We start from the raw sequence: 24971 nt of genomic DNA, 5'->3' as shown, positions 1-24971 counted from the left end.
TATTTTGCATTTTATTGGCTTACTTTTGGGAGATTACTTTTTGATGGAAACTTGAATTTCACTCTGTCTTATGAGTGTGAGAGTCACTGGAGAAATGTAACTAAGTAGATTTACTCAAGTATTGTCTTGATCTAGTATTGTGTCGATCGCGATCCGGTCGATCGCGGGGAGATTCCCAGTCGATCGCGAGATGTGTCTAAAAATAGAACAACAATATTCTGTTTTATCGTTAATGTCCTATAACATAATCTTCCTGTGCCAGAATAATGCACTTGAACGCATCAAAGCTTTGTGATTGGCATGACCCCATGTGTCGGGGCGTGGCTGGTGGGCAGTGGGCACTAGCTAGCTGATGTGTCAACAGGAGTGACAGTCCACACACACAAGACCGCAATTATGGCAGAAGCAAAAAAGCCCAAAATATATCATTTTCAATATTTTTTGTTTATTCCAATTCAAAGTCCATCTGTCTCATCTGCAATGCGAGCGTGGCTTTACCGAAGAAGGGTAATTTAGAGCGGCATTTCAAAACGGCGCACACACGCTACGAGACGGAATTCCCTCCTAATTCAGGATCATCTGAGGACAGCGCTCAGTCTCTCTCAGTCAGCCTTGAAAGAGGGAATATGGATGTTCTGCAGGAAAATGTGTTTTGTTTGTTGAATTTCTCTCTTGTCTGAAAGCAGCACTTTCTCCCTGACTGTTTTGATGAAGAGACCGGAGGAGGACCTCACCGCCGACCTCAGCTTCATCAATTAAGATTTCTGAAGTCGCTCTCATTTCCAATCTGACAGCAGCACGTCTGCCTGGAAGAATAATGAGACTCTGCTGGAGGTTTACTCCGAACACCAGCTCAACACTGCACTGCAGGAAGTGCTTGCAGGATACATTCTCATTTAGTTCCTGGCGTTTCTCATATCTCCATTCCTCAAGCGTGGTTTAAATGACAGCAATTTTGCTGATTTTCTTGTGATTTCCAGATTTAGATATGAATATATATGAGAGTCTTGATTTGAAAATAAACCAGAAAAGCAGAAGAACACACTTGCAGCAGCAACAATTAGTTGTCACACCTATAAGTTATTGGCCCTTTTTTTATACTGCAGAAACAAATATGTGTGATTTGATATTTTACTAATATGTTATGCAGTCCCGTCTGATTTAATTAAACACACTTCAATAGAGTGCCACAGTGACGCGTCCTAAAACCCGGAAGTAAGTTAGCATTTTACCACGTCCGGTTCCTTCGACAAAACGCAATGCAATTTGAAAATAGCTGGAACTAAGGTCTGTGGTTGAGACACATTTAAGAGACGTATCAGGTTTTGTTCTACGACATTAAATACATCAGCAGTGACCCCACTGGTGATTTTTTGAAGACTTTACGTGTCTGAGAAACGATGGTTGTTAACAAGTGGCTGAATAGGACTACAGAAGTTGTCGAGGACGTTGTACATCATTACGCCAAACACGTAAACACTCCCGTTAAGTTTGTTTTCCCCGTGTTCTGCTTGAAAGCAAGTCCCTGCCTCCGGCAAACTGTTCAAACAAACGCTTCAACCATTTTGAATCTGTAGTTTTGAATATGGATCTTAAGTTGGCGTGACGCAGCGACCCTGCTGTAGTTCCTTTATAGCATAACGTTAGCATTTGCTTCTGGCGACTAGATTTATGATTAGAAAATTATAAAAGTAGGGTAGACCTATGTGGAGATTATCCGACGAGTCACTGTGGCACTCTATTTGTTGTTTTGAGGTTTTCTGGTATAAAATGTGTATGATCACAAATGTCTAATCGGTTGTCTGGTTCCTGTGTTCAAATATATGTTTTTATTCGTATTATCTTCCTTTTTCACAATTGTATTCTTGTTTTATTGAATTCGGTTGGTATTAAGTGATTCTATTTATCACAAAAGCGATGTGTCTTAGCCGTTTATTCAAGACAATGGTACTTGCGTACCATGCTGCGAATGGATCTGGCCCTTCCTACATCCAGGACATGGTTAAACCGTACACCCCAGCACGTGCACTCCGCTCTGCATCAGCCAAACAGCTCGCTGCACCCTCGCTGCGAGGGGGACCCAAGTTCCCATCAGCAAAAACACGCCGGTTTGCTATCCTGGCTCCAAAATGGTGGAATGAGCTCCCCATTGAAATCAGGACAGCAGAAAGCTTACACATGTCTCTCTGTCTCCCTGCTTCACAGACACACCTAGTCCGCCCCTAGCTCCGCCTCCCCCAGGTGTCCTAATTACGTTCAGCTGGGGACTTGAAAAGCAGAAGCTGGAGGAGAAGAGTTCTCTTACCCAATCTTAATGCCGGAGGAGGTTGTCCGTGGTCTTCCTCCTTCTACTGCTTCAGGATCTGTAGATTCCTAGTGTTTTGTGTCTTATGTACTCTGGAGGAACAGGTAGTCTAGGTTTTTGCGGCTTTGTTTTCTCCCGCAGGGATTTGTTAGGTTTCTGGGTAGCGGAGGGAAGCTCTGGGTCCTACGGCTCGTGGTGTGGCTGGCCCAGGCCCCCTTTGTCCTTTTGTTTGTTTCCTGTCCTCCAGCGCATTGTTAATTTGCCGGTTGGCCATGTAAGTACGGATGTATCACAATAAATGAACACCGTTAAATGCTGCGTGTTTGCTGTGTTGTATTTTATGTTGCGGGTCTCCCCAACGAGTCTCTACCACTAAGTAGAGGGTGGGTCGTAACACCGGCACAGACTGAAAACTCATCTCTTTCGACTCCACTTCGAGCGATAGAATTACTAACAAAGCACTTATATACTAACAAAGGACTGGCTTATCTAAAGCCAGTTGAGAAGCACTTGAAATGTTTTGGCTCTATGAAACCTGATGTACTTATATGATTCTGTTTTCTTCAAGTTTGTATCTTCTTGGTCGAACGCACTTATTGTAAGTCGCTTTGGATAAAAGCTAAACTAAATGTAATGTAATGTATTACCAGGGAAGGGTGGGGAAGTATTGTTTTTATTTTGGTTTTATACTTTTCCTTTTAGCTTGTCAAGCACTTTGTGTTACCTAAGTACTGTATAAATAAAACTTGATTTGAATGGTGTTCTTTGTTTTGCTCTCCGGGGGCCTTGGCTTAAAGCAAACTAGATCCCCATCAACAGAGAGGAGAATCATTTTACAGAACAATTCCTAACATTACGTCTTTAAAGTCTGACGGGAGTTTCTTATGTTTCACAAGTTCCTCCAAGAATTGGAGCTGCAGAGACTCTGTGAAAATAAAACTCAGATGCTTTTTGTTGCCGCCTTTCACAATGATCAAAAGGTTTCTGTCAGGAAAAGGTGGGGACGTTTGGAAAGAGGAGACGGGTTCGCCTTATCAATACTGGAGGAGCTGCAGCCTGTCTGAGCGCCTGCTGGGAAACCTTCTACAGCTCTTCCTGCACAACACCTCACACACCAGATGTCGAACAAATGTAAAAAAACTGAGCAATTACCAAACCTGCAGTTCCTGCCAATTTAACATTCAATATACTCTTCCCTTTACTTCTGTCTTATGCCTAAGAGCTTGAAATAAATGTACTCACAAATTGTTTTGTTTAGGTGCAAATGTGAGGTGCTTTAACTTTACTTGAGTTTCCTCTCAGAATTCAAAACGTCTTGTTTCCATTTTGGACGGAAATATTTTTGCATAATACTACGCATTAAATAGCTCGATCATGTAAACCGTCAGGAATTGTAATTTATTATACTTTTTTAAACGGACAAGTCAAATCAAGTAATCTGATTGGTTCTTAGCCGTTATATAATGAGCGTATATCACGGGTAGAATTGTAGTTACTTTTCACAAGTCATGTATCCCTCCGCGTCTGAGTAAAGCTACAACCGTTACAGCTGTTACATTACGTCCGTTACGAAACTAACTAACTTACAAAGCTTACGATGGAAACATTTAAGGTTAACTTCGATCTCCGGGGGGGTCTTACTATGGAGGAGTGGATTGAGCAGTGCCTATCTCCAGAAAAAAATGCACCTAAACGACATGCAGAGCTACGAGAAGAGCAGGTAGACCAACTGGAAAAGTACCACCATTCAAAAGCTTTCTGATGCGGGTCTTGAAACAAAGCAGAGAAATTATGACCGTTAGTGGTCACAGGTTGCGAAAGCTCTTTCCAGAGCTACTGGAAGCCGAATCTCGCGGACCGGAGAAAGTGGAGCAATATTTTCGCCACACCAAGCAACAGCCTAGAACAAACTAAACCTAGTACAAGTAACCTCGTACCTCGGCGTGGTGCATCGGGCTGAACCATGCCCCTTAACTGTGATATAATGACCATATACCACGGCCTGTCGTGAGCTATTGCTTAATTATATCAAGTGTAGGAGCCAAAATGCCTGTTTTGCCATTACTTATTATTTCTATTATTATCTTCATTTCTGTTTGCATCACGTTTAATTCTTATTGTTTATCACTTCCGGCAATGGTCACGTGGGTGTAGTTTATTGGTATTTAGGTCACCTGTTGGATGCCGGCTTTGGGGATACGACGTGATTTGCTCTGATACTTTCTGTTGACCGTGTGGTCTGGAGTTGTATATTGTTTGTTTGTCGTCTTCATCAAACACCATGGACTATAAATGACTCAGCGGCAGAACTCATAGGGAGTTTTTGCCGCTACATCAAGTGTTCCAGCTAAACGGTCTGCTGCTGCAATATCTCTGTGAGTATTTTTGGGCAACAAGTGCCTTTATGGAAGTGACCGTGTTGACAGCAGGAGATGGAGGGAATGGTCCCGGGCACATTTAGAAACCAGGTCCTCTGCATCCCAGTTCACGGCCTGCCAGCTCTACCAACTGAGCAGAATGGCGGCCCAGGAATAAAGTATTTTATCTGTTTTTGTTGAGTTTAGTTTTGCAATGCACTGGTCAGAAAACTATGCATATATACAATGCAATTTATACTTTTTACTACCTATTAAGTCAACTTTATTGTCAATCTTTCAGTTTGTGTGTCCATTATTGTTTTTTACTGGCGACTTTAATGCTGCTACTTATTTTCCCATCGCTGTGTGCTTATTTGAATGTTTTACTTGCTTCATGTTGTCTCTTTATTTAATATGTGGGCCTACATATTTTATTTGCACTTTTCCACTACTGGACGAATAAAAGACGTCTGTTTTTCTTTCAAAAGCTGCTTGTACGAAGCTTTCTGTCACACTTAAACACTCAAAAAATGCTCCTGTTTGAATCACAAAGTGGAGATAAATAATGCAAATTGTTCCACCTACTCACAGATACAACTGTTTGCCAAAAAAACGAAGTGTCAGGTGGCAGGACATTTTAAATCTGCACTCAATCCACAGAAAGCTTCACCTTTGACCTTCTTCCTCCCTCGTTTCTCTGGTGAATAACGTTCAGGTTGCTAAGCAAAACGCTGTGTGCAGTTTCCAGAAAGCAGAGCTGTGAGCAAACACAGATTGAATCCTCAGAAGGACAACGCTGTCAAGTCCTGAAGGCCAAATGAAACTTCTGAAGACGGCAGAATTCTGAAATGGACCAATCTGCACAACGACTACTTTTACTGTCGCTACTCTAACTATATTTTGATGATAATACTTTTCTACTTTTACCTGAGGAACATTTTTAATGCAGGACTTTGACTGTAACAGAGTATTCCTACACTCTGGTACTTCTACTTTTACTCAAGTACAAGATCTGAGTACTTATAATTTCACTACAAGATCTGAGTACTTCTACTTTTACTCAAGTACAAGATCTGAGTACTTCTACTTTTATTCAAGTACAATATCTGAGTACTTATTCCACCTCTGGTAGTGTATTAGTCTGAATTGTAGCCACAAAATCACGCAGAGCTGCATAAAAATAGACTCACAATGGTAACAAGTGGAAAATAATATTTACAAATGTGTACAATGATTTGTAGGTAATGCTACTCAAGACACCTGACTTATACATCTGCAAAGGAAGACTGTGTTCATTCTACAATTACATGGGATTAAAGCAAAATGTAGTTTTACTTGTATAATACTTCAATTTTATATAAGTTTGTTTTAATCTGTTTTCAAATAAACAAAGTATTGGCTTTCAGAATATTAAACTTGTTTCGGCAAATTCAGATGATAAATACAACTTTGAAGCTTCGGCATAATTACAAGCAGAGAACGGACTAATGTAACGTCACAGCAAGCATAACAACAGCCGGTGTTTCTTGTAAGTGTTTCCCCGGTACACAAACGCAAAAATACACACACTCGCGAGCTTCCCCCAGACCAGTAATACAAACGAAAATGTGTCTTCGGGTCAATGTTACTGATTTCGAAAGAGCAAGTCACATTTGGTTTAGGCACGAAACATACTACCAGTAGAAATACATTGCTTTCAAAATCGCTCTGTGTCGAATCAATAGATTATATTTCGTGACTATAACACGAAATGCCGGGAGACTGGGTTGAATTACAAGTGAGTGCTTCATCCTCTGAACACCACAGGATGCCGACTGTAACGCACATATTAACATAGGTACGCTCCTCTGAAATGATTGTCCCCTGCAATTATTATTATCCCTCAATCGAGTTCGCTATTCAGCTCGTAAACGTAACATGCAACGTTAGCCTAATCTAAAATGCTCTACGACGGCGTACCTTTCATGTGGCTCGTCAGCGCAGACTCTCCCATCGTTATGTTGCAAACTTTGCAGGAGGCTACTCGTGGGCTTGACCCTCGTCTTAGCCATGGCTTGTATTTGTCTTCTGCTAGCCAACGCTCGTTGAAACAGCAACCTCCTGGCACACAGTCATCTATCACTCTCATCAGAATGCCTAGGTCACACGTAACACAAACACTTGCAGGTCTCGCGCATATCGCGGGAAGGCCGGAGCAGAGCTGTTTTATTTAGAAGCGAAGCAATTCTTTTCTTTTAATCTAAAAAGCGAACTATTCAGTCAGACAGCAATTTATTGTAAAAGTAAAGCATTTACATTTTCAAGCACTTTATCTCAATTTCAAGCACCATTCCCAAAATTCAAGCACTTTCCCAACCTTGAAAACACCACGTCAAATTTCAAGCATTTTCAAGGATTTCAAGCACCCGTACGAACCCTGCATTGAACACCATTTGGTCCATTCTAGGACTTAGGTGACAAAGATCTACAGTAAGTTCCCTAGCCAAGTCCCTACAAGCTAAGGCTGCAGCCACACGAGAACGGTAACGGTCGTATCCGCTACAGTTCTCTATCATATAGACGGTTCGGCCACACGAGGCCGACAGGGAAACGCAGATAACGGGTCCCAAGGTGGGTAGATCTGGGGACGCAACGCTCTGGGGGGCCAAACGGCTCCGTGTCTACGCCCTATACGATCATTTCCTGATAACGATGACGCAATAGCCCCACCTCTCCCCACCTCTCCTGCTCAGAGATCAGCTGCTGGGCTGTCAGAAGAGGGGGAGGAAAAGAGAGGCTCCGTTTTTTATTATTATATAGCAAAGAAGACCTCGCACTTTTCTAATTTTAATCCGGAAGATTGAAATTTTAACGGACATGTTGACCGGCGGAAAAAAATTGTAACGGAAACTCTGCCGCACGGTCTCCTCGTCCCTTGGAAGAGGCGGAGAGGTGGGTGTTTTACATCTGCTGGTGGACTACCGGAAAGATTTACAGCAGGAGCAAACGCTTGCCTCGGGGAGGGTGAAAAAGAGCCAGAGCGTCCACAGCGGAGAATAAACAGAAGGGCAACCATGGCAACCATGCACGGGAAGTCTTCTTCGCTGCTTTTGGTGTATTTTGTGGCAGGAGTACAGCGCCACTTACAGGCCCGGCATATGTACTACAGCGTGTCCAGTGCTTTCGAGCGGTCTTGTGTGAACGGACACGTTTCTGGTGCCTATTGCGTGTGGACGGAAGACTTTTTTGATATTGAATTCGGTTTGTTTGCGTTACCGTTCTCGTGTGGCTCCAGTATAAGCTACCCAACACACCCTCCAGCCTCCACTGCACAAAAACATTCAGAGCAACTACGGAAATCACTGCTTAGTATTCCAGTGGAAAACAAAAAGGATGATGGCACTGTGCCATAACCACAGCAGCACCAGCACGGCAGCAGCTCAGAAACAACTGCAGGGTAGAAACTAACAAAACAAAAAAAAAAAAAAACTGAATTTGAGAGCTCACGCAAGCGGGCAGCAGTCTGTGATGAAATCCTCTGGGATTTGCAAAGCAAGGTAAAACCGAGCTCTGAATGTCAAACGCTTATCAGATCAGTGACGGGCTTCAGTTTGTGTCAAAGAAGAGGAGCATATCGCTACTAATTAGAGAAATGATCCCTGATCTGAATCGCCATCGTACGGAAAGCATGGAGCATGCTGGGAGTTTAACTGGTGTGCTCTTCACAGTTCAGCAGGTCGCAGATATAAAGGGAGGATTGATAAGCTCCCATCTGAATGTCCTTCTGGAGGCAAATTGATGACACATTTAGAGATGACTGAACTATTAAGAGGCACACTGCTAATTATCTACTGTTATATTAATACTCAGTATTCATTTAGATAAACTGTGTTGGTGCCGCTGGACTGTAATATTATTTTGCGGGCATTTAAGTACCTTTACTTAAATCAGATCAGGATTATGATGATTGTCATTATTATAATTATTGTTATTTGTTGTTTAAGTAGTATTGTATCACATGTTTTGTCAAGTTAGTGAATGTTTTCTAAATGCTGCGCGTGTCTTGTCACGTTAAAAGATGTTTCTAAATTTGCTCGTGTTTTGGCACATTTGTGTTTTTATATTTGCATCGATTCCTTATGAAAGTGTTTTGGGCCGCATTTGTACGGAATAAAAGTCGGGATAACGGGTTAGTATCTCGTGCGCACGAGAAAGTATCCGTGTGCACGAGAAAGTATCCTCTTATCCTGACTTTTTCGAGAAAGTTACCGGTGCGCCAAGGAGGAAGTGGAGCACAAGGGAGACAACCATTTCATTGCAGACTGTTATGTTTACGTGGGGAAATGACGGTGCATACATTATTTGAGATATATTTCAAACTCAGACTCAATTTGAAGGACATTTCGGCCAGGGGTGTAGAGCTATTTGTTTAAGCACCGGATTGGCAAAACAGGAGAGTCTGTAAACCAGTCTGCTTTGATCTATGAATGAATGTTCGACTCTCAGAGTACTTGCTGGCCGCAGCTGGTTTAAAGGGACACACACACACACACACACACACACACACACACACACACACACAGAGCGGGGCTGAGAACTCACATCATGCACCCTGGTGACCGGACATCTCCTTCATAAAACTAATAAAAGGGGGAGTAATTGGGCAGTTCAATGTGTGTAGAAGTGTGTGTGTGTGTGTGTGTGTGTGTGTGCAGAGGTGTGTGTGGTTAAAACGTAGCAGCCTGCGGTCACTCTTTAGCTGTTCTAAGGTAAACACAGCAGCAGCGCTGTGCGTAAAAGCTCTTTGCGCGCTGGTGCTGCTCTTCTCAGAGTCTGAGTTACACGTCCCGCTGCCTCCTGGAGTGACCGCAGGCTGCTACGTTTTAACCACACACACCTGGCCGAAATGTCCTTAAAATTAAGTCTGAGCTAAAAATATATCTCAAATAATGTATGCACCGTCATTTCCCCACGTAAACAACAGTCTGCAATGAAATGGTTGTCTCCTGTGTGCTCCACTTCCTCCTTGGCGCAGCGGTAACTTTCTCAACAAAAAAAAAACCCGGGTTAACGGGTTAGTTTCTCGTGAGCATGAGATAGTTTCTCATGCTCACGAGAAACTAACCCGTTATCTCGACTTTTTTTTTTTCTCTCTCTCTCTCTCTTTACTTATTTTTTGTTCCATGTCCCTTTAGGGGCTCCGTACATTTGCACCTGTCAGCCACCGTAATTTTTACCATGTACAGTGGCTTAAAGTATCCTTTAAGTGCTCGAAAAAGAATATGTATTACAACTATTACTATTTTTGTATACACCTATAAAGATAATTGCTTAAAGTGTGTAAAAAAACAACAGTCACTTAAGTTTTAAGAAGCTACACGGCTCATTATCTCTAACTCCTTCAGGTGGATGATTCTCTGAAGTTGGTATCCTTTTCCAAGCCCTGCATTACTTTGTCATAATTACTTTAGCCATCAGAGGTGAGAGCGGAGATTTGAATCATTAGACACGGACACTCACCTCCTCTCACATCTGATATTATCATATATCATCGTTTCTCTAAAAGTTTCACCTTCAGTGTGGAGGAGGATCACACCATGGAAATGAACCGCTTCAACATTTATTCAAAGATCAGCAATATCAATTATGACACTTTAATAACTTGTGATTATCTTTTTTTTCTTCAATTATATCCAAACATTTTAAGAAGATTTATTTTGGGACCAGATTAGTGCTGTCAAGTGCAAACAGAGTTTTCTGTCTGTTAAGCAGCTTAGCTTTTTGACATCTCTGTTAACGGATAAAGTCGCTGTTTTGGAGAAATGATGTTTACCCAGGCTTCGGGAGTAATGGATTACATGTAACGGGAGAAAGTAATCCGGATACAAAAAAAAAACGTTAATGTATTGAATATATGTATCAAACTAAAACGGCGCATTTTCTGTCAGCTCAGATTTGTTTTAAATTGTAGTATGTGCTCATGTGTTTCAGGGATGGTGTATAAGCTACTGCCTGAATATGCTGAATGAAAGGCAGATGTTACTATTAATAACATCTCTGAGCAGAGGAGACATGTTGATCCTAAATATTGTGGTTTCTTATTTCCTAAGGTCACATTGGTCTGTTTCTTATAATATAATGGAGGCGTGTGGCACAGTGGGTTGTGCGTATGTGTTCGGATCAGGGGGTCACAGGTTCAAACCCCAGCATGTCATTGTGTCCCTGGGCAAGACACTTCACCCCAAATTGCTCCTGTGGGGATTGTCCACAGTATTGAGTATGTAAGTCGCTTTGGATAAAAGCGTCTAACAAGTAACATGTCATGTACTTAAAGGTGGGGTAGGTAATTTTGGAGAAACCAGCTCGAGTGCGCTAGAATTTAAAAATACACAGCCGGAAGAAATCTGCTACTTCCTTACAGAGCCCCTCCTCCAACACACACGAACGCGCACATGACCAATGAGGGCACGAGATAAGTTTGTGCACAGATGGAAGGCTGACAGGCAGGTAGGCCATCCAGTTACTTTAGCCGGGCCGGCTCAGATGATTGGTCGTGCTTTTTACAGCGCCACGGCTTCCAGGGATGACATTTTTTTATGGATTTTTTGTCAAAGCACTTAATGTATTCATTGCTATCGGGATGTTAAGAGCATTCCATGGAATATAACAAAAAGTGTATCTCGAGCCGGTTTCTCAAACTTACCTACCCCACCTTTAAGTAAAACACATGTTATTAACATTTATTTTGTATTGATTTGCATTGCGTTATATTGAGGTAATTAAAAAATAACGGAAAGTAATCAGGTTACATTACCTTTATATGTTGATACTCAGATTACTTACTGATAAAACATTTTTTCCGGTTACTAGCAATCGTAACAGAATAAATGTTTACCCTCCCAACCCTGTATAGTGCTGCATAAAACATCAGAGAGCTTAAACCACTCTACTGTTTCTCCTCAGTCAAATGTGTTTTAGCATAAATATTGTTTTTTAAAAGAACACTTTCACGCAACAATATATCAACTGTACCCATAAAACTAGGTTGCAAACCACACCAGATTGTTTTGGCTTCACTGTTCCTAGCTATATCTGTGCCAGTGTCAGACATGCTCACTAAGAGATGATAGCGAGTACAGTGTGAGATCTTTTTCCCTCTGAGGACATAAAGACATTGTCTGATGCCCAGCGGGGTTCCAGGATTTGTTGAGGGCGGTGAAGGCGTTTCTTATGATTGGCCTCCTTTCCACTGTTTTTATCAGAAGCTGCAGCAGAGTGATTTCAGATTCACGCTGTAACAAGGTTAAGGTGCAGAGGACGAAGGAATACTCGGAGATATTACTCAAGTAAAAGTATCAACACAACAAGAGGCCTTAGTATGCTTTTTGGGGGTTTCCCTTCCTGTAGTGTATTATAAAGGTTTCTGTGCATGTAAATGGTCTTCAAAGGCTAAAATCCCACGGTTCCCTCCCGAGGGAGTTTCTCTCCCCCTGAAACGCCTCCAATGGACACCTTTGTTTACTCTCCTAACATAATGACATCACTGTGTAACACTTGTGCTTCTATTGACTAGCGCTCCAACATATTGTACGTGATAGGCTAAGGGGCGGGACATCTAAGCGCAGGGGCGGACTGGGACTAAAAATCAGCCTGGGACTCTCGAGGGGTGGGGGGGGGGGGTGCTAGTGATTTATCCGACCAGCCCACTTCAGTACCGGCCCATCGGGATTCGTCCTGATGGCCAGTCCGCCACTGCCTAAGCGGTTGACCAATCACAACAGAGCCGGCCAGCTAACCAATCAGAGCTCTGGTTTCAGACAGAGGGTGAAAAGAGGTGCTGCAGCACAGGCAGTATGAGAAAAATAAAGAGCTTGTCACAGTAGATGCACTAAATACAAATATGAACCTGAAAATGAGCAGAATATAATAACAAGAATTAAATAAGATAAAAAAATATACTAAGTTATGACAGAATTACATCATCCGACTCTTAATCCTCCAACAAATCAGCTCTGCCTCTTTTCCTTTGACACAAACTGTTCAAATGTCCTCGGAGCACAAATCATGCCTTGTCAAAGTTTAGGTGTCCTCTGAATAAAAACTAAGAGGGAAACACATTGTGTGTTTGCACTCTCTGAAAACACAATTGATTCAGCTTTTCTGTCTGAAATGGAAAACTATCATAAATCCTAAATAATATTTTTCCAGCACTGCTAAAATGAGACAATATCCATTTTGTCTGCAAAAAAACAACCATGTATTATATTTAGGATTCAAAAAGACAACAATCAAGCTTAATTATGACACGGTTACATCATCCGACTCTTATTCCTCCAACAAATCAGCTGTTACTTTTATTCTAAACCCCCGCTTCCCTTTCTTTTCATACAAATTGTTCAAATGTCCCTGGAGCAGAAATCTTTTGCAACAACACATTTGAAAACTTTGAGAAGGATTATTGCAGCACTTCAGAAAAGAGATGATGAAAGATGAATATGTTCCAGTGAAGTGAAACAATCCACAGAGAATATGGATAAAAATGGAGGAAATGTAACAATGGTTATTAAAAATGCAACAAAAATGTGCTGCAGAGATTCACCCGGCTGCAGGATGATACCTCGACCTTTACTGTTGGATGGGAGCTGTAATGGGCTTCATGTCTTCAGATGTGTATTTACAGGATAATGAGAGCTCCCGTCAGACTCAGGATGGTCAGAGATGTCTTGCTCTGCACATTGAGCTACATAGCAGAAGCATTTATTTAATTTCTTTGGCATGGAGCGGAGAAACGGAGAGGATTATTTGCTCCGCCTGCCAACACAGCCAGGTAATCTCAGACAATCTCTATGAATCCTACCATCTCTATCTCCTCTCCCCGGCTTGTTATCAGGCTGAGGGATAATTGAGCCTTGTGGGACGACTGGAAGCTTCCCTCCTCTAAGTTGTCAAAAGTTAGGAGGGAGCTAGATCAAACGTCTGCGAAACGCAAGAGGAAAATAAAAGTCTAGCGGAGACAACAGACGTATTGTTGGAGATGTTGTCCTTTGAATTGATGCTTCCACTTCTACTTGAAAGAACACTCAAAGTCGGCGCAGGGTTTGAAATCGTGGTTTTTAAAAATGAATATCCAACCAAGAGTGGACACGTGAGGAGTTTGATGTTGGAATAGATTTGAGAAGTTGATTTTGAAATGCAGGAAATAAATCAAGAAGAAACAGATAATTGATGAACCATTAAAAGTTGTTTATGTGGTAAGCAAGTGTGGTTGTTGATATCACTTAGTTCTAGGACCTTAAACTGACTTTTTCACTATTTTCTGACATTTTCGGCCCCAAACATGAGTAATCGTTAATTTGAGAAGTTGTAGCTCGTCTTCATCCAGTATCTATACAATCCAGTTGATCACATAAATCAAAAAATAAGTGTCTGGTTCAAGTAAAGATGGAACGGTCAAAAAGAGCTCATTGTAGTTGTAAATAAAATCTTGTTTTGTTATCACTTCTGCCAATATGTGCTTTTGTAAATCGGTCAATCTTAAAATGTCAAGATCTAACACTTAGGCTTGCAGAGGTTCAGAGTCTTGCTTAACCCTCCTGTTGTCTTCGGGTCAAATCTGACCGATTTACTACTTTCAGCAATCATGACTTTTTTGTTTTACATTCGATTGCATTAAGGCTTTATGATATCCTGCACAGTAGACATTTGAACATATACAATTGCTGATCAACACTTTCATTGAATGTTGGATGATTTAGTCAACTTTGTAACACCCATGGTGTTCCCACCATAAAGAAAAGGAATTAGTAACCATCCGGATCAGATAACACACACACACACACACACACACACACACACACACACACACACACACACACACACACACACACACACACACACACACACACACACACACACACACACACACACACACACACACACACACACACACACACACACACAAGATGTGTTCCCCCCCTTATGTGACCAATGCCCCCATGTGAATCACACCTGGCACACACACACACACACACACCTGGCACACACACACTATATGTGTTCCCCCCCTTATGTGCCCAATGCCCCCATGTGAATCACACCTGACACACACACACACACACACACACACACACACACACACACACACACACACACACACACACACACACACACACACACACACACACACACACACACACACACACACACACACACACACACACACACACACACACACACACACACACACACACACACACACACACACACACACACACACACACACACACACACGTTCAGTGTCTATTCTTTGTATATTTACTGCAGTGTTTCATGTATACCAGTACTCTGATACAATATGTACAGTTTGAAAGGGTGTTAAAGGACATTTGGTGATGATTAATGGTTTTTGTGTTAATGTAATAGCAGTTAAAACAGGACCGGTCAAATTTGACCACGAACACCAAAGTAAGGGGGGGGGGAAACGAAGACAATAGGAGGGTTAAAGTCACATCAGCACAACTTATTATCCCCTGTAAGGATCAAATAAAGTTAACTGATGTCCAAACTAAAGCCAGACATGTTCATCATGAAGAAGTCTTCACTTTGTTCTGATCCAGGAGCAGAGGTTTGGATGAATCTTTAATGCAAACGTACTTTAGGGTCTTCTCAAAACTTTTTAATTGTTGAAGTTACAGTAATTTATGGAAAAGAGAGTTCTTCTGAATAATTCATTTTCTGCGCTCCACAGTAATTTGTCTACCTTTCCAAGAAACTGTTAAATGTTGAGCACACAGTTGTCTGTGACCTCTCTTTGTAAAGAAATAATTGAGCTTGTTGTTATTAATTTAAATAGCATGTACTCCATTTAGTGTCTGAATCATACAGCATAGGAAAGTCCGACAGAGTTTTGAACAATCAGTCGAATAAATGATTGAATCTCTGCTGCATAAATCCCCATTTCAACACAAAGAGTGTTCACAGATATGCACACAATTAAAAGTGAGAACTGTCACATTTGAATAAATGATGAATCAGACCGATAAAGGGTGCTGCTGTTGTTCTGGTGACGACGACTCACATTTGTTCCTACAGTTAAAATGTGCAACTAATTTGACAACAATGTGGGATGGGAATGATAACATTGTATTGATGCTAATGCCTTTATATTATGCTCATTGGTCTGATCGGTCATAATAGATTCCTAACAATATTCTGTGTTAATAAAAGTAGGTGTACAGGTTTGCAGTGTAAAGCAGCTTTTATTAATATCAATTGTGTAATGTTTTATAACATAGTGTCATGATTTGAGTTTTGTGTATTAAGTTATGGGTTTATTTTGAAATTCTGTTCTCCCTGTGTCTTGTCTTCCTTCCTGTGTCCTGTGTCTGATTGTGTTCACCTGTTGCCCTTGTGTTTCTGCCTCCCCTGCCCAGCTGTGTCTTGTCCTGTGATCATTACCCTTCTGTGTATTTAGGCCCAATCCCAAACCACGCCATACACCTACACACTACCCCTCCGTTCGCGCGGAGGGTCCGCCACATTAAGTGCTGTTCCAAACCAACGAGTGTGGAGGGGGAGTGGGTTGGAGTCAGGGGCGGACTGGCCATCTGTAGAATCTGGAGAACCACAGAACGGCCGGTTGCCAAGGGCCGTTGACGGCTGGCCCTTTTAAAAAAAATTGTTTAACGTCATCATTTAAGTTGTGCTGACGGCAGACAGAGGGTGATCGCGGCAAGTATCTGTCAAATAATCACACACGAAGAAGACCGGGCAGCCACACGAAGAGAAGGGATTAGACGCCGCGGCAGACAGGGAGAATGAAAAAACATGGATACAAATTAAAAAAAACGAAAAGGAAAAAGGTGGGCCGAGAAGGCAAGAGAAAAAAAGGTGAAGTCACTCGCAGGTGAAGCATATACATGTCGCAAATTGACTGACCTTTTTGGCAGCAGCGCTGCTACGAGCACTATCAGCAGCAGCTTAAAACAAGTGCAAGATGATGAAGAGAATGATGAGGGAGCGAGTTCAGATATACAGCCAGCCTCCTGCGTTCATGATGAGGGAGCGAGTTCAGATATACAGCCAGCCTCCTGCGTTCATGATGAGGGACAGAGTTCAGATATACAGCCAGCCTCCTGCGTTCATGATGAGGGACAGAGTTCAGATATACAGCCAGCCTCCTGCGTTCATGATGAGGGACAGAGTTCAGATATACAGCCAGCCTCCTGCGTTCATGATGAGGGACAGAGTTCAGATATACAGCCAGCCTCCTGCGTTCATGATGAGGGACAGAGTTCAGATATACAGCCAGCCTCCTGCGTTCATGATGAGGGACAGAGTTCAGATATACAGCCAGCCTCCTGCGTTCATGATGAGGGACAGGGTTCAGATATACAGCCAGCCTCCTGCGTTCATGATGAGGGACAGAGTTCAGATATACAGCCAGCCTCCTGCGTTCATGATGAGGGACAGAGTTCAGATATACAGCCAGCCTCCTGCGTTCATGATGAGGGACAGAGTTGAGCTGGTGGAAGAACCAGCTCAACTGGCACGTATACAAGTGCAGGGCAAGAGGTGGGTGAGAATTATCCCTTGAACTCAGTGGCGTTTTCTCCTGGAGGCCCTTGGTGAAAAAAGATCGAGGGATTGGCCAATCAGATGAGGCTCACGTCATGCCTCACAATCCAATCAAATCGCATCAACTTCAGTTCGTACTGTAACTGTCATCACCGCCCTTAAAAAGTAGCAAGCAACTGAAGCAAGTGCAATTATGGAGGGTGGAGATTTGGAGTATTTCATCAAAAATAATTTTACTAAACTTCCGCTACAGCAGCAACTAAAAATGAAATCTGATGACAGGCCGATGCCCAAACTGGAGCTGTGTTCAGAGAGGGAAAAAGGAGCGAATCGGACGTAAAACTTTAAATAATAAACAGCGGATTTCTAACATTTGACATTTCATGTGACTGGGTCAGTTTCCAGGGCTGAATTTTAGTCCCAGTCCGCCCCTGGTTGGAGTGGGTTATCAAGCCATCAAACAGCGAGTCTGCATCGATGCTGACTGGAGACCGGTCTCTACCTGACCGGAGTCACGCTGTGTGTGTCCGTCAGGAAACACGCTGTTAACAAGTAGTTCCAGCAAACATCCACTGATAAACTGCGATGTTAACAACCTCATGATAGCCTCATATGTTTTTAACTTACGATCATACCTGTGTTTAGTCTAGAAAAAGGTAAATGTGTGCATTTTGTTATAAAGTTGTGTATATTTACAGACCGTTGAAAAAACTAAGAAGTTATAAACATCAGGTTTAAAACTAAAAGAGCTTTACAAAAAAGTAACACAATGAAAGATGTTTGGAGTTTTATTTGAGTTATTAATATAAACTTTTTGTCTAAGAGATGCTGATTTGAAACCGTTGTTACAGTTACGGCATTTCCTGTTTCTGCCGGAGAGAAGGGAGGCCGTCCCAAAGCTTGCGGCTGTGTTTACTCCCTCCATCTGACAGGATGTTGAGCTGCGAATGTCACTCCACGGAGTTCACTCCCTCACGGAGGGGTAGGGGTAGGGTGTAGGGCGTGGTTTGGGATTGGGCCTTAGTCTAGTCTTCCCCTGTGCTCTGTCGGATCGTTGTTTTTCCTGTCACCCTCCATGTTTGTCACGCTCCAGGTTGGTTTTTGTCCTTGTCCTCATGCCACGTGTTTTGGATTGATGGTTTTGTCTTGTTTGCCATGTCAACAGCTTTTATTAATTAAAGCTCGCTTATGTTTGAAACCCGCTTCTCCTTAAACTGCATCTGGGTCCTGCCTTACCCCAAACCGCGGCGCTAATGCATTGAGTTTGAAATACACGGCAATCTTTTATTTTAGCGCCCATGAGGTTTCAAATAATTGTTTTAATCCTTAATAAAAAAATCAATTTTCTAATTTGTTTTAATAAAAACATTATCATTATTATGAAAGTATTTATTTATTTTTTACATATTTTTTAATCCTTAATAAAAATAGTATTTTTTTCCGTTTATTTATAATTATTATTTATTAATTAATGAATACATTTTGTATTGCAACGTTTATTTTTTTAACAAATACAGTTATACTATGGTTGATTATTTGGTGTTACGTGGACATTGGAGTGTAGTGCTCATGTTCATGCGATAATTATTATTACTAATGAATATGCATTTCCTAATATTGTCCAAAGGAGACTGAATTTAAGTGTGATTGTGTAAACATACCGTCATTTGTATTATGTCTTTTTTAAGTTTGAAAAAAACAAGATATTAGAAGCAGCAGTGCTGTCATCCAGTATCACCATAGTTCATATCTTTTTGCATACAGTTTACAGAGTTTGATGTTTGGATCAGACAATTGGATCTGGTTCTCCACTCCTATTCCAGCCCATTTTAAGAGCCTTAAACTCCTACCTGCCTGCTGAAGTAGTCGGGTTGTTGTCGGCGTTTATTCTCTTCACTCGGAGGACTGGCATTGATCCTTAATGACTAAAAGAGTCGGCCTGAAAAGGAAAAAAATAAACAATAAATGGTGACTCATTTTGTTTTGCAACTCAGAAGACTGTAATGTATTTTCTCCCACGGTCTGGCCTCTCGAGACGGAGGAGGGCATGTTCAGTCGGAGCTAAGACTCAGACTCCCAAACAGAAAGCTGTTGGGCTGTCTCCCCAAAAAAACCTCCCAAACATCTGTGGTGAGACTGACGAGAAAAAGTGCCTCATTATCGCCCATCTCCAGAAACTGTTGTCTACTTTCTGAAAGCAGATTTATGCACTCAAGTTTGTACCAAATGTTCTTGTGCAGTGTTCCTTATCACTGTTGCATCAATCATTTGTTATATTTTAGATACTGAAAAATCACACCGCCCACCCGAAAGCCAGGCCAATACATATATTCATTCTAACTCTTCTTCATTGCACTCTGGCCTTTTTAACGCAAAACTATGTAGCTTCACTGTTTCTGTATGAAGTGTATTAGCATTTCATGAATACAACTTTAGATTTGATTAAGTTTGGTGCTGTCAATCATTGTTTTTTAATAAAGCATGGATACAAAACATAATTTTGAGGGTAACACACTTTAAATAGCACTATATAATCCTCCTCTTGACATTTTATTTTAATAAACTGCATAGGAAAAATATATACACACAGTACAGTAAGTATCCTAGATTTGTATTTTTACATATCACATGTTATGCTGTGTTTCTGTTCGCTCCGATAACAAGATGCTAGATTGTGAGAGCGAGAAAGAGTCTTGTGAAGCTGCAGCTTTGATTCAAAAAGATATTCTGGTGCGAGCAGATGGCCGTGTAGACTTTGCCTGCTTGTTTAAATGTAGGCAGTCCACCCACCTTCCAAATATTTCACACTTTATCTCCTCGTGGGGAAGCTGAGAGGGAGACAGACTTCTGAAGGCCAAATAAATAAGAAAACACACTTTCTATTGTTCCAGGGTTGATGGAGATCTTCTTGAGTTATTAGGCTCTTTTTGCAGTTTTTCAAATTGTAATCAACCTTGTCGTTAGTGATAAGAAACATCGATTTTTCGCCAAATGGAAGGTATATCTGTTGATACTGGAATAACTCAGTCCTGAATCCTAACACTCGAGTGCATGATTTAATAATAATAATAATTCCTTACATTTATTATAGCGCTTTTCCAGGTGCTCAAAGCGCTTTACAAATACACATTACACATATCATACATGCAATGGTCATGTACTGTGGACAATACCCACAGGAGCAAGTTCAGGTGAAGTGTCTTGCCCAAGGACACAACGGCTTTACAGACGCAGCAGCGGCGGGTTTCACCCCTTGATCTGATGATCATTGCACAGCGCACTGCGCCACACCGTCCATCTTCACGCCTCAATGTCATCGAGGCGCTTTTACAAGTACACATTAGTATCATACATGTACTGTGGACATTACCCACAGGAGCAAATCCGGGTGAAGTGTCTTGCCCAAGGACACAACGGCCTGACGCAGTGGGGGATTTGTTTTCTAAAAGACAGAAATTGGTCTGCAGCTCTATCTCTCTTGTATTTGCTGCCTGAGAGTTGTTTACTGGAAAGGTTTGTATACAATCTAACAGAACAGAGGCTGTAGGGAGCTGGTTGAGGTGGATGCTGGGACAATAAAGACAGAGGTTTAGTTCCTGGGTCTATTTTCACTTAGTATCGCTTTGGACAATATTGTGATTATAGGATTCAAGCGAAGATTCGAGCTTCAAGGGTTTAAGGTTCATTTTTGTCCGAAAAAAACGAGACTGATCATAAGTGCATTCCTGTAGGGAATTGTAAAATACTCAGGAATGTTAATGACAGAAACAAAAACAATGGTGATTTATCTGGGAAGATCTCATGGCAAACACAAAGGAGCATGGCAAATGTGGCACCAAGCACCTAATTTAAAATCTGGAAACGTTACTAAGTAGAAGCTCTTTCGTGCAGATTTATTTTTCAGGTTACATGAGGACAAAGGAATCGGTGCTGCTATGAAAGGAGTTGGGGTCCCACTGTGATAACATTTCTGTTTCTGATTCACTTCTGTTTCTGTCATTGACAAGAAAACGTTTTAATGTTTATTGGTCGTTAATCCCAATTATACCCAATCCTATTTAGTAAAGTCATAATAAGTACCAATAACGATCTGGTAATTGGGTCCAGGAGAGACCCAATGACAGGGAGAGATGTAGACACAAAACAGATCCCAGGTCGCACTGCAGGTTTTGCACCCATGAGACTTTCATACCCTTATTTCAAGCGAGTAATGCGGCTTATTTTACGCACAATCATCAACCTTTTGTAGTCTATTGAGAAAACAGCGACAGCAGGTTTAGTACGGCACGATCAACATGAGTTTTTGTCCCCTCATGGTGGGAAATCTCCATTCCCCCAGGTTAGTTTTGTGCATGCTGGATGGTGTTGACTTTAATAAAAGACAGTGATTTGTAAGCCTACCTGCCGCGGCTCACGTTGTTAAATGTGTTTACTAGCTGTAGAGCTTCCCCCTCTCATTGTTTCTGCTTGTTTATTGATTCTCCAGCGTGAGCAATTTCACCCAGCCACGGCGCTGAAACTTTAATATGATGTCTCGAATTTAAAGGAAGGTGATTAAGGGTTTTCAATCCGAGACAGCTCACACAGAGCAAAGAAATCGGAAAACAAGTCAGAGTTGTTTTCTCTCCCCACATGGCTCATGAAACAGGTACATCCAGGTAAAATACATTTCTCTCTATTGATTCATTTCAGCGTTTTAGATTTGTACCAATCCAGACAGAGGTGGGGAGAAGCAGACAAATCAATGACAAGGATTTCCAACAGGGACGTTGAAGACTGAGGAATATTTTGCACATTCAATCTTTTTTTAAAGCCAACACAAGTCAAAATATCCTCTGGGCTCGTCCTTTACAGAGAGAGTGATGGAAGTGCTCTCTGACGGTAAATCCAGCCCACAGTAAATGTAATATCTAATTTTAACAGATCCATTCATTCTTGTCCGGCACCTCAGCCAGTAGTAGTTTTGATGGGGGTCATGAGGAGAGCTAACATTAATAACAACTCCCCATATCACACCTGGATGTGACTGGGCGCCGGCGTCCTGTCTGACAGTGTCCTCTTGGAAATAACATATGATGCCATTAGGTGCCATTATAGGTCAAACCCCACACAAACACAGCAGTAACTCACTGTAATCTAGCCGTGAGAGGAAGGGCAGGTTATTCCCACAGTGCTGCGGGGATGGGGGGGGGGGGTATTTGTGTCACAAACTGAGCTGCAGTTTACCAGCTTGAGTCATGATGAACGCTGTGATAAAGCTGGGCTGTCACTCAGGACAGCTCAGACACAAATAAAACATCACCTGCCTCCAAAAAGGAACCAGAAAGGATGCCAAGAAAAAGAGATTGTGCACAAGAGATTTTTTTCAGATGCTTTACCTCAGCAGTTTCTAAATCTGACAAGCAGCCAAGAATTATTCATGCCGGATTATCTTTTTGCTGGTACAGATCGGTATCTTTATCAGCTGATTTCCCCTCCTGGTCCCTCAAGCGGAGATTTGACTCGTCCCTCTCCCTCTCCCTCATCCAGCCGTCGGCTACTCTTTTGTCAATACTGAGACGCTTAACGCGGCTCACAATGTCAGAGAGGCTGCAGCACGACTTTCACACTTTACACAGTCCCACCGTACAGCCCGCACGAGCAAAGACTATACAAATGTTGAGATAAGTGCATTAAAGGGATGCGCTAAGGTAAGGAGAGGAAAATTAAACACAACCCAAACTCTGCAGAAGTTGTTTGCTCCTCCTCGCAGATAAAACAGTGATTTACACCCAGAGAGAGAAGAAGAGGGAGCTTACCTGCCCACAGCGCAGACACACACACACACACACACACACACACACACACACACACACACACACACACACACACACACACACACACACACACACACACACACACACACACACACACACACACACCTGGGTTTTTCTGCTCACCTAAATCACTTCCATGAGTCACGCAGAGGGAACATAACCGGCTCTCAGGGAAAGTGGAGTAAACACTCGTCGCAGAGCTCGCTCTCTGCAGCGCTGCTATCTCTCATCCTCCTCTTCCTCTGCTTTGATCTCTCTCTCTCTACTGGTGCCCCCCTCTCTCTCCATCTCTGCCACCCCCTCACTCTCCACCACAAGGTGTCACAAACAGAGTGTCTTATTGGCTCTCACCTCTCTCTTTGCCTCTCTCCTCCTCCTCCTCTCTCTGTCTCTCTTCTCTATTTGGATTGCCTGACTTAAAGAGGCAATGCATCAGCTATAAAACTCAGAGCACTTCCACATCGGAAACTTGGAGAAACAATCAAACTGTTGATTAAAGCGAACATCTGGATTACAGGGGGGCAGACAGAGCTCCATTACTCTGCTGAGTCTCAGTGTTTTTAAGCCGCTTAACTCACTTTTCATTGCCCATTATATCCTTGATTTATCTTAAAGGAGATATAAGATACGTTCATTAAATAGCATTGAAACAATTATATCGGTATTTCTCAAGGTTCGAGATTGCATCCTCAAATTACATGTTACGTCCATAACTCTTTTTTTCTTGTAAAAGCAGAGGAAAGAAACCAGAACCAGACATATCTGAAAACTGTTCTTGATGATGCATTCAAGGACACACTACTGCCAGATTTCAAACATAGATACATCTTTAGTGTTAATGAGGGTAACAGTCCGTTTCAGCTGTTTTCGGTCATGAAGAGACTTTTTATCCAATATTTGACAATTTTTTAAGATCTTTTACAGTAGGATGTTGATCTTTTATACTAACTGAACATGCTGTGCTAACGTTAGCCTTTAGCACAGTGGTCACCAACCTTTTTAAGCCCAAGATCCCCGACCTCGGCCTTGGTGAAAGGCGAGATCTACCTATTACAGAATTGAGTGAAAAAGACGGCCCAGACAGTACTTCCAATTTGAGGCCTTTTATGTCGGCCAATTGCATCTGAATTACAGCAAATCATTTGGTGCAACTTCCAATTTGATTAAACCAAGAACACAACATAACTAACATGTAAAAAAGGATAAATATATATATTTACATCATACCTATCATGTTATGTTTCATTCATTCCTTCATTACAATCCTAAATATAAATGTATGTAGCTTATTTTCCATTTGTTTGAGTGAATTAGTACATTATTTTGTTGACAGCAACAACAACAAAGAAAAAAATAACATGTTGCAGTGAGCAGATAACATAAAGTGCCATTTTAACTGTGTGGCTTATCCACTGAATGCAAGTGCAAGTGCAGCATTGCCAGCCGTCACTGACGTTGAATCAGAAAAGCAATACAGCAGCCGTTAGCTCTTAGCACTCAGAGGTCACAGCTCCTCAGATCTGTTCAGAAACTAGACAAAAGTTAAACAAGTACAAACCACAGACTGTCTGTGTCATGACGAATACAGTCGCTGTTGTATCTGTGTCTGTATCATGTTGTTGTGAGTTTGGACGGAGCAGCTACAACGTTAGTTTAGCCTGATCTATCCGATCTCCATTCAGGAAACACGCATTTTAAAAGGTTTTTCGCCTGCCGTCTGTCTGCAGACTTGTCAAAGCATTAAAGCATGGTTTTTACTAACCGGTATCAGTATGTAGTTACTTTGGCATAATTATTATTTTCATATTTAGCCTTTATTTATACAGGTGTAAAATCTCATTGAGACACAAGGTCTCATTTTCAAGAGAGACCTGTCAGTGGTAACACTACCACACAAAGTTACAGACAGACAGGACACTAAACTACATATCTTAAACT

General features: G+C 41.8%; 1 protein-coding gene across 1 annotated transcript in view; it reads right to left on the bottom strand.

Moving 5' to 3' along the window:
* Nucleotides 1–23322, bottom strand: part of LOC117539399 (alpha-1,3-mannosyl-glycoprotein 4-beta-N-acetylglucosaminyltransferase C-like) — a 46583-nt gene extending 23261 nt beyond the window's left edge. Inside the window, exons 1-2 of the mRNA XM_034205565.1 lie at nucleotides 23157–23322; nucleotides 19068–19156 (exon numbers count right to left, since the gene is read on the bottom strand). The gene's annotated coding sequence lies outside the window, so the exon portion shown is untranslated. The remainder of the gene's footprint in view (nucleotides 1–19067; nucleotides 19157–23156) is intronic.
* Between the last annotated feature and the right edge of the window lie 1649 nt (nucleotides 23323–24971).

Source organism: Gymnodraco acuticeps, unplaced genomic scaffold, assembly GCF_902827175.1.
Source record: "Gymnodraco acuticeps unplaced genomic scaffold, fGymAcu1.1, whole genome shotgun sequence".
In the NCBI taxonomy this organism is placed as follows: Eukaryota; Metazoa; Chordata; class Actinopteri; order Perciformes; family Bathydraconidae; genus Gymnodraco; species Gymnodraco acuticeps.
This window is presented reverse-complemented; position numbering and strand designations above follow the sequence as displayed.